The following is an 11,383-nucleotide window of genomic DNA, read 5'->3' as shown; positions in this document are numbered from 1 at the left end:
TTTACTATTCCACTTTCAATATAAACAAAACTTTCTGTACACATGTAATGTTTTATTAAGATTTAAGTAATATTCTGTAATTTTTTCTTGTTTATGTTATTTAGTTTATTTTCCACATATATGCGAAACAAACGTTCTTTATTACCACCTTAATTCATATAAAAAACTTTATGATTTTAATCATAAAACATATAACATTGAAACGAATTTTGGTAAAAATTGTATATGATCTTGCGAGAAAAAAAAAGACAGAAAATTAACTATGAAAGTAATGAAATAAAAATTTAATAGTCCACAATGGAGTCAGAAAACTTGAATGATATTTTTAATGAAAACGTGTAAAATTTTCATACATTAAGATTATTGTTGGTGCTCGTCAGCATATTATATCATTGATAATAAATGCTTCTCTTGAAATTATTGTGTAATATTTTAGGCGTAACAACTTTTCCCTTGCAAAAATTTCTAAAAGTGGACCACTCTCTGTCATGACGCCTAGAAAACTTTTGGTTAAAATAAACGAGCGTCCGCGTTTTAATTGAAATCATTTTTGCATAAATGTTAACCAAAGTCATTTTAAATGAAAACAATTTACTTACATACAGATTAGTGATGTGACGAATATTCGTATACGCATATTTTTTAACATTTGCATTCGTAAGAAACTATACGAATATTTTACGAAGGTTTTTGACCAAAAAAATAAAAAGAAAGAAGCTAATTAAAGAAAAAAGAAGATATAGGTTAGTGACATCATTGTCCGATATCACCAAAGAGATACTAATAAACTCATAAAATACATATAAAACTTTGTTTTGCTAAAAGGAGATGGGTAACAATCTTTGAATGCTTATAACTTCTTCGTTTTTTAATCAATTTTAATTTTACTATCAAATTTTGTTATGATATCAAGTCTAGTTTTACATTTTTATGAGTAATATGGCAAATTTGGCATCAGACATACCATACTATCACAGTTGATCACAGGAATTATTAATATTGCTCTAATTAAATGTTTAGTGATTCACACATGTTGGTGGTTTACCAAAAGTAATTTTCTCCCATTATTTTAATAATTGACTCCAAGATTGTATCATTTTTCGCAGAAATACAGATATCTGAAATTACGACAAATTTTTTCTATTAGAAGGAAATTCTGTGTTTTTGGGTCTATTTACTGGTCAGTATATCACAAAAAATTTTTCGCAATAAAATCTGAAATTAAGATTAAGATTTTAAAAAATTTTTCGATATAATCATTTTCATGAATAGTTTAGTATCTCTTTTTTAGTACCATTTTTTCATACTGAGAATTTGGATGAATATATTTTCAAGGATTTTCAAGAAAAATTTTCTAAATATATCTATTCTAAAAGCAACCCACATAAATCAGTATAAAGTTTTAATAAATGTCATTTATTATTTCTACCTAAATTAGAAAACAAATTTATCATTCATAGAATTTCGTTCGAATATTATAAATGAGAAATACTGAGGATGATTTTATATATTGAAACAGGGTATACCATTTCATCACTACACCGCTAGAATTCTTTGTGAGCATCAAACAGTACATAAAATGAATAATTTTATTACATTGTCGTCTAATTACATCTGGTGTGACACCGCTCTTCCTTTACATGAGGTTATTACAACATTCTTCTTTTAAAAAAACGTTCGAAATCTTAAACGAAAAATGCTTAATTTTTTTTTTAAATTCAATAAATTTGGTGACAAATGTGTCGCACAAAAGTTGTTTATTATTTATAAAGAATTCTTACACAAAGTTTCCTATGCCTCTCAGAAATTGCCAACATGAGCAAGTTTTTAGCCCCCTACAACTTGTATATATGGGGAGAATGGGAAAGTGCCAATCATTATCTTTTACAATAATTAAGTTCATGTATCTATGCAGGCGTTAATTTACAAGAGCGCGTAGAAATTAAGGCGATGAGTGTTAAAGTGTTGGCTCCCTACAATATTGCAAAAGTGTTTTGGACTACATGCACGCATGGTAAGACTATACAAGCTTATCGTTAAATAATGTGTAATTTTTAAATCGAATGTACCACTCAACTATTTCTTACACAATATACAGGATGTTCTATAATTGCCTGCAGAACTTTCGCTTACTGAATAAGCTGAGAGAAAAAAAGAAGAAAATGTTATTTTTGAAATTTGAATCTGAGGAAAAACTTAGGAGATAAATAACCTACTCTTATATTAATCAATATAAGATTTGGTTAATTATCTCGTAAATAAGATCTCAGATCCAAATTTGGAAAAGAACATTTTCTTCTATTTTTTCTCGCCTTATTCAGGAAGCGAAAGTTCTGCATACAATTATAGAACATCCTGATAGTGTATAGTTGTTTAAATTCTGTTATATAGTTATTTCTCTTCAACTACAATACTCTTAATGTAGTCGTATTTGTTCAATAATAAAATTGATTACCTTTGAGTTGATCCGTCAATGAATTTTTATGGTGATTGTGTATTATATTCTTAATAAGTAGATTTAGAATAGAGACAATAGCCTTAAATTCATTCTTTTTGTCGATTTTTGATCCCAGGAGTTTTTGTATATATGGCGCGTGTTTAACCTGATACTAATATTTATTATAGCAAAATAATTAATATTGCGGTGTTTAGGACAGTTAAAGAAAGTTATTTTCATCATCTGTTGATAGTATAAACTATAAGGGTCGCACTTATGAACAACTAATTAATGTAGTGTTTGCATTGTGGACACACAAATTTTACGACACCTTGTACAACAGTTTTGAATATCATTGTGAATTATATGTAGTTTGATATTAACAATATTATATACACATAGAATATAAATTATGACTTCCTTCGTGTGTAGGTACACATAACTAACTACTCTACTATATCTAACCTTTGAGGTTTCAAATCATCAAACTTAAACTTTTGATATGTTATTAGTAGGTTATAAATTTATATATCGTTATATTGTACTTCGTGCTATATGTAGTCGTATGTTGTATCCCGTGTCTCAAAATTTATTCTTGAAAATTGTATTGCTAATTTGAAATATAACGCTTCTATATTCTAAATTTGACCTATATATAAATAAATTTAATAATTTTAAATAAATTTGACCTATATTAACCCATTGGGGATTATTTTCAAAGACGAATAGGATCGACGATATCGAAAATAATAATGGAGGGGTTTTGGAGAATAGTCAGCAGTGTACGGTATCGAAAATATAAATAGAGATTCAATGAGAATGACCCATAAACAAGAACAGGCAGGAGGGTACATTCTTGTTTATTTAAAAAAAATGGTCTACTGATACGATCTGTTACGGTGTCCAATGGTCTATGAAACAAAAAACGTTTGGGAATCAGTACACCTTTCAATTTTCACCACAGTGTACCTTTGATTTTTCTTAGTAATTGTACTTTCAAAAATGAATGTGTTGATTTTTCTTTATTTATTTAACCTCATTTTGGTATAGCTCCTAAAAAAATCCCAATTTAAGAATGTCGAGAAAGAGAATTGGAAGACTCAATCATCCAGTATTTTGACCTTCTTGCTCTACGAAGACTGTTGCAGTTTTTGTTTTATACACACTACCTTTGAAGAGAAATAATGTTATCTTGAGAAAGATTGTAAACTGACCATATATGTCTTAGTTAAGTACTGTCTTACTTTTTTATTTTTTGTATGTACTATAACTATTATTTGTAAAATGTCGAAGTCTTAAATTTAAGACTGTTTGATGAAACTTCCATATGATGAAATCCTGCTGTTATAACATGAACCAACTTGATACATTGCAGTGATTCAGTCAATATAGACGAAAAAAAGGCCGGACCTGGAAAAAATTACAATACTGACTCTGAGGTTATAGATCGTTAGGGGGGCATGTAAATAACTTTAAAAAAAAATTAAGAGAATTTTTCGTTCCGCTGTTTTTGAGAAAATCAAAAAAAATGGTGAAAAAAAATTTGGAATGCGTTTTTCTCGGAATCTATTGGTTTAAGGGAAATAAAAAATGTAGAAGACATTGTCAGCTACATTTTATGTCATTGGAGCAACGTCATACGAGTTAAATTACAAAAAGCAGGTGGCGTTAAAGTATCAAAAAAGGGTTTTTCACGATTTTCATTAAGAAAAAATGATGTTTTTGTAAAAGTGTAAATGAGAAAGTTGTTTGACTCAAAATTAGCTTCAACTTTTATTTAAACAATTTTTATGAAAAACTTACCGTTTCCGAGCTATAGTAAAACAATGTATGTTTAAAATAAACCAAGAAAATAAAAAGGAAATCAAGTACTCCTTTTCAAAATTTTAAAAAACTTAACTTTCAGATTTTTTAGCAAGCTGTATTTCAAAAACGGTTAGTTTTACAAAAAAATTGTTTAAATAAAAGTTGAAGCTATTTTTGAGTCAAACAACTTTTTCATTTACACTTTTACAAAAAAATCATTTTTTCTTAATGAAAACCGTGGAAAACCCTTTTTTTGATACTTTAACGCCACCTACTTTTTGTAATTTAACTCGTATGACGTTGCTCCAATGACATAAAATGTAGCTGACAGTGTCTTCTACATTTTTTATTTGAAAAACTTTTCCCTTAAATCAATAGATTCCGAGAAAAGCGCATTCCAAATTTTTTTTTCCCATTTTTTTGGATTTTCTCAAAAACAGCGGAACGAAAAATTCTCTTAATTTTTTTTAAAGTTATTTACATGCCCCCCTAACGATCTATAACCTCAGAGTCACTATTGTAATTTTTTCCAGTCAAAATGCCAGATTTACTGTACCATAGGGACTCAATTGAAATAGTAAAATTATGCCTGGGTGTTAAGAATAAACCCAATTTTTGGCCTATAGCTTTCAATTTAAAATGGCACGCCTTCCGATATAACCGTGTTTGTGCTACATTGCATGTTCCTGCTACTTGACGTTATAATATTTGAATAGTATTATCCACATCGTTGTCAAATAATAATGTATATAAATAATATTTGATGAAAATAAATGAATACATATGAAGTGAAAAGCTTGGGTTGTTAATCTTTCACATTAAACAAATAATCCTTTACAAAATTCAATTCATATCTCATATAACATTTAATGTGTATAGACAAACCATATAACTTCGAGTATCTTTTCTTTAGTTTAGTTTTAGTTATATAAAGAGTTTTCCATTAGAAGTGCACCTCAAACTTTAAATTTAAATTGGAAAACTAGTATATGAGATGTTAGCTAGAATCCTCGAGGTAAATTTTAGGATATGGTACGTAAAAAAATCCATGACCCCTAACTTTCTGCCGCGTTATAAATCAGTGTCGATGTGGTAAAAGTGGGGTAGGGGAAAATAAAATTTCTGCCCCTTACCAAATAAGCTCGTTAATGATTACACAAACGTTACATACTGCTGGCAGCATTTTCTCTCAATGCCTGAAAAAGAGTAACATGTTCTGATTGATATTAGTCGGGAAGAGAAGAAGGGATATCTCTGCTAACATTACAAAACATTTATGCAGGCGTTAGGGAACTCTTTTTGGAAAGGAGCAGAAACTTTTTCAATTCTTATTCATTTTACTTCCCCTTTCCCCTTTATCTCCGAAATGATCGCTCTGCTATACATATCCTATGAGAGATATATATATCATTTGAGAGAAAATGCTCCACATCGACTCAGGAGCTTAGTTACCACGCGGCAGAAATTTAGGGTCATGGATTTTTTTTCGTAGCAAATCCTAGAATAGTATTGCTCTACATGATTTTTATTGAGTCATATCATCAATATTATTAAACTGTTTATAGCTCATCGTTTTACAAGAGATTTTTAATCAATTAGTTCTATAAAAATTTAAGTAATGAAACAACCGAAAGTCATTGAAACATGAGATTTGTTCAAGTTCCCTTAAATGTTATCATAAACAGTGCCACCTATGATATTGAATCGAATATATACCAACAGGAAGCTGAGTGTAACATGTATATCTCATAAACGAGTTGTTAGCTTAACGATCACTCTTAATGGAAAACCCTTTTGATAAATTGGTTGCAATTCTCTGTATATATATTATAACACAATGTTTTAAAGTACATGCGACAAATTAAGATTGATTCTGCTATTCAATTTGATTTAATAAATAAATACTGTATGGACGGCTTCAATTTTATTATAGAATCTTATAAGCGGAATATAATTTATATCTTTGTTCAATCAAAAAGCAATCTTGAGCCCTTTGCAGTTCGGAATAGATAAAGCGGTGTGTCTCATTCTTAGAGAGCCTCTTCTTCAGCAAATAACGTCAAGTCTGAACAAAGGTTTGCATGTTTGTGGACATCGATAATTCGACTCAATGTAGTTCCTGCAAACAGAAAAGGATGCATACATTTGCAGGATATATGGATTACTTAGTGACACGTCAGCATTATGTGTGTGTTACTGACCAAGTTCATGACTTTAAATATTATAGAAAAGTGTTCTACTCTTGTAGAAAAGTGCTTGCAAGAAATAGTGCCCATGTAGTGTCCATATATGAGGCCTAATATGATTATAAAAAATAAATTTTATAGGAAATACAATTTTATTGTTTCCATACACGAAACCTCTTATGTTCATCTTATTATTCGTGAAACGGATATAACTCGAAAAACTAATATGTCGTAATATGTTTCCTTTATTGTTGTCTTTTGCAGGCGAAAAAAATAACTAATAAAAATAAATAAAGCCATTAAATCATCAAAAATTTTATTATTCTTTGAAGTTTGTCGTATGTATTTAGACTAGAGACAACCTATGCAATATAAATACTATTTCTCTTGTATTAGTTTCGCATCTTTCTCTTGGCCATTCATATAAAATTGGTAAATACAATTATATTTACTTTGAAAATTACTTACTTGATTTTGATCAAAATGAAATGTCATTTATTAAACGTTGTTTTCTTTTTTTATCAATTAACCTCTGAAATGAATAATGGTTTTTATTACAAACTTTATTTAACTTAAACTTGCATTGCAGTGGCTTTGAACATTTAATCAGAGAGCTAAGCACTGAACAAATCGTTATGCTTTTATAATATTTTAAAATGTTATTGCTTCCACTATCAAATCGAACTAAAACAACTATATCACCCGACTGTCGAGGAGTGGTTCTGTTTTTCGTGCGTATCTTGCATGTATGTATATTTGTAAATTTCTTTGTTACCTCGGATCTCCTCAACGGCTTGATGGATTTCGACAATTAAGATATTGTTATATTCACTTTAGAAGCCCAAGAGTTCTTAGATAGATGAAAGAAAAGCGGCCGATTTTTGAAGCGACATAATAATACGATAATTAAAAAAAATTACTCAAACCTTTCGAGTATGGTATCAAAATTAAAAATTCATTCAAAGGCGAATTCTATAGATTTTCGAATTTCTTTTGATTTCAAATATGTTTAATTTATGAATTATATTTACTCGATTAGAAAGCTCCCAGGTACATGTGGCAAACAAATAATTAGGAGCTTAGGTGGGAAAAATGATGGAAAGCATGACCTTGCCAATGTGATCCCACAACAAAATATAACAATCAAAGTCTCCCTAATCCAATTCGTACTAAAGATTCGTCTAAAATTTCTTATGCTTGATATTTTGAGTTTCACTATAATCCCTGTATTATAGATATATTATTGTACTAATATTTACTGTAAAAGTATTACAGCTTACATAAATTATGTATTTTATTACAATATATTTTTTATTTATTTAAAAATTTACAAAAGTAAAAAAAAAACTCATATTATATTAAATTTATTAACATTTATATTATAAAATATTGTTGTGATATGAAACTACAAATTGAATTTTTTTGTGAATAAAAAATCATAGAAAAATTTAACCGAAAACAAAATTCATTATTACATTGATTTACAGACAACAAATTTCTGTAAAAATAGTCAATATAAAATATTTCATGGCCATCTTTTCTAATATACTTAATGAATAATTACGACTATTATACATTTTTAAAAAAATAGAAAACCATACATATTTACCTGTGTAAAACAATTCTTACCGTTATTTCGAGTGTTGTAGAAAGGGGTCAATCTTTACTTTTAAACCCAGCGAAGCTGGGGGAGGGATGTATCACTCTAGTTAACTAATAAAAACATACAAAATTTTCATAAAACTTTTATTTTTACTTAATGGGGGATGATATCATATTATATTGTACTTTATCGAACTACTATTTTATGATTTTATTGGAATATTCTATATGATTTGTTATTCAACAAATTTTTTTTATTTATTTTACAACGGATAAAAGAAACTTTTTTGATTTTAATGTGCATACACGTATATATTTATTATGGAATATAATGTTTCCAAGATAAAAATTATGAACTGTATTTTATTGCAAAATGCAATTATAATATTCTGATAAAAATAATGAAAATTTTCCATAAAAATTATATTTACGGCTTTATTGTAATATATTTTATATAGGTCAAATGAAATAGTTCACGGTTGTGTAATAGATGATGTATATGAACCGTTCTCAACATCAATTCTTGAAGTTTATTGCAGAACTTTGAAGCAAATTTCTTTCTTGAATTAAGTGTCCTCTTTATTTCCGAATAAATAGGTGATTCTATGAACACCTATACCAAAATTTTGTTCGTAGCATCAATATTTTTAAGCGTTACATACTTAGGACTAAACTTAGTATACCTTGAATATTACATATATGCATGGTATAAAAACTTTGTATACCTTGCATATTACATATACGCATGGTATAAAAATATTAAACATTCCGCCAATAATTGCATACATACCTTTTGGGTGATTGCAAGCCAAGTAGTGAAGTCGTACTCATATCCAATTTAAAAATCCACCTGTAAAATAAATAAATAAAGTTTGTTTGGGAGGTTTATATACGAGATAAACACGGCAAGCGCACATGATAATTTAAAAATAATTTTAGATCATATTTAAAATTTCAAATGTGCGTTCTGTTATAAATTATGTGAGATCATTATAATATCATAATTATGTTGTTCATTCTCGTCCGATGTAGTACCCTGAGTGAAACTAGACAAAGATAGTATTATTACAGTGTTATGATACTGTCCTATTCTATTCACACTCAGTGCACATAGTGTATAATGTATACACTATTGTATAGAAAGAACAAACTAATAGAATGTTTATAACATATATTGAAATATTTTGTGATTAGTCAAAAAAGATAAAAGAAAAAAAACATGACAGGAGTATAAACATATAATGTATGTATGAGAGGAGATACCAGACCAAGTGAAAAAAAAAAATATATATATATATATATATTATAAATCTAAATGCTGTCAATAACACGAGTCGGCGTTCACACATTTCAATCAATCTGAACAACAACGAGAATAGCTCCGTGAAAATAGCACCTTCAAACGCCAATTTCCATAAAATATTGATTGGATTCGTTAGTCCATCATTTTTCCATATTTGTCCACCCAAAATTTTCTTTTGTCCAACCTCCATTTGAAAGTTATGATACAATCGAATATAGCCCAAAAACGGATTTTTCCTTTGTTGAGGTAGAAATATTTCGAAAATCTGTATGTTATTAGAGAAATTCTGAATGCGATTTCGATTTCAGCAACCAAACAATTATAAGACATGTTCTATCACATCAAAGTGACAAAAAAAAACCAAATTTTTGTAAACAATGTTATTTAGCTTTCAATATTTCGAAAACCAAGGCGGATATCGAAAAATTTTATTCATGTTTTTCGTCTGCATTCATGAAGTTATAACAAGATTCATCATCAAAGTTGAAAATAAGGTTCAGGCGTTCATATTACCTTAACAACAATATGTTCTCGTTTTTCCACGCTTCAATTTTAATCGAATCGACAAACTGAAGGACAATAAGACGAACATAACTTTCAATTAGATAGTGGAGAGAAGAAATAATGGACAAACGAATCCATTGAGCAGTTTATGAGCAGTTCACATTTGGGGGTGCTATTTTCACAGAGCTAACAGCAACGCGTAAACACACTCAGTAGAGTAGTGTTCTGGTGGTGCACCCACGCATATATTTATTTATTGGACTGAAAATATATATCTTTTATATATATAGGTAGATAGGTCTCATCTCGTTTGTATACAGAGAGGTTTGCTGAAAATAGCACATTTTTATGTTTTTCATATTCAGAAATTTCATTATTTTTCCCGATCCCGAAATTGTATGATTGTTTTGCGCGTAACATATTATTTGATAAGTGAATACCTCCATTTTTTTGCAAATCTTCACTATTCAATTACAATGCGTTTAATATATTTTCTTCCCAAAAAAACGACCATGACTTGCAGCAACTGTATTATTTCGTCTGTACTGAGATAGGTTCCACAATCTTTTGAAAGGAATATGTTTTCCAAGGCCTTGTCGTTACTTAAACTTGTAATAGGGAATCGAAAATATTTTTTTATCACTACAGATGATGAATTTTCACTTCAGGAATATAAAAGTAAAGTTTTTAAAAATCTTTACTAGTATACGAGATATGAACGTTTAAAATACTTAATTAAACAAAGAGGAAGATACCCACTATTAACGTCATACGTGGGTATCGTTTGTTTTGCTAAAAAGAGATGGGAAACCTTTGAATGCATTCTTTGATTGCTTATAGTTTTACATTTGTATGGGTAATATGGCCAATTCGACACCAGAATTATCCTCTATTCTCGATTACTTGGTGAAATATTGTACTTAAAGTCGTAATTTTCCATTACTTATACAAAAAATATGCTTTCCAAGACCTGGACTTTATAGTAAGAAAATTAATTAAGTCCCTTACTCTCACCAATATTAGTCTTAATTTACTGTATATAAAACCAAAATTTCTTGCCATTTTTGAATCCAGTTCTGTGCGTCATCTGTGGTCGCCCAATATTTAGCTGATATATTGAAATTGGGCCCAATGATCATGGAGTAAAAACAATATTAATGTTTTTTGGGCCAGATAATAATTTAATACTCTTACTTTTAATACTCTTACTTTAATACTCTTACTTTAATACTCTTACTTACTTTTGGTCAAATCAAAATCGGCTTTGAAGTTTTATTTCGATTTTGGTTGACCAATCTGTAATTTAAGGGAGTTTGTAGAAATAACTCCAGGTAGGCATGACGATATTACTGTTGTTTGTGAGTGAATCTGTGTTCACAGGAAACATACACCGAATAAATTAGTCCTCAGTACATCACGTACTTTTTCATTATTTACCACACGTTCCAAGCTTTGTGAGTTGCTGCATTTTCGACGAGTCTACAATACTTTACATTTGTCGGACAACACGATGAACAAATTAGACATATTTTTATTAAACGCTCC

This window comes from Chrysoperla carnea, chromosome 5 (assembly GCF_905475395.1).
Source record: "Chrysoperla carnea chromosome 5, inChrCarn1.1, whole genome shotgun sequence".
NCBI classification, from domain to species: domain Eukaryota; kingdom Metazoa; phylum Arthropoda; class Insecta; order Neuroptera; family Chrysopidae; genus Chrysoperla; species Chrysoperla carnea.
This window is presented reverse-complemented; position numbering follows the sequence as displayed.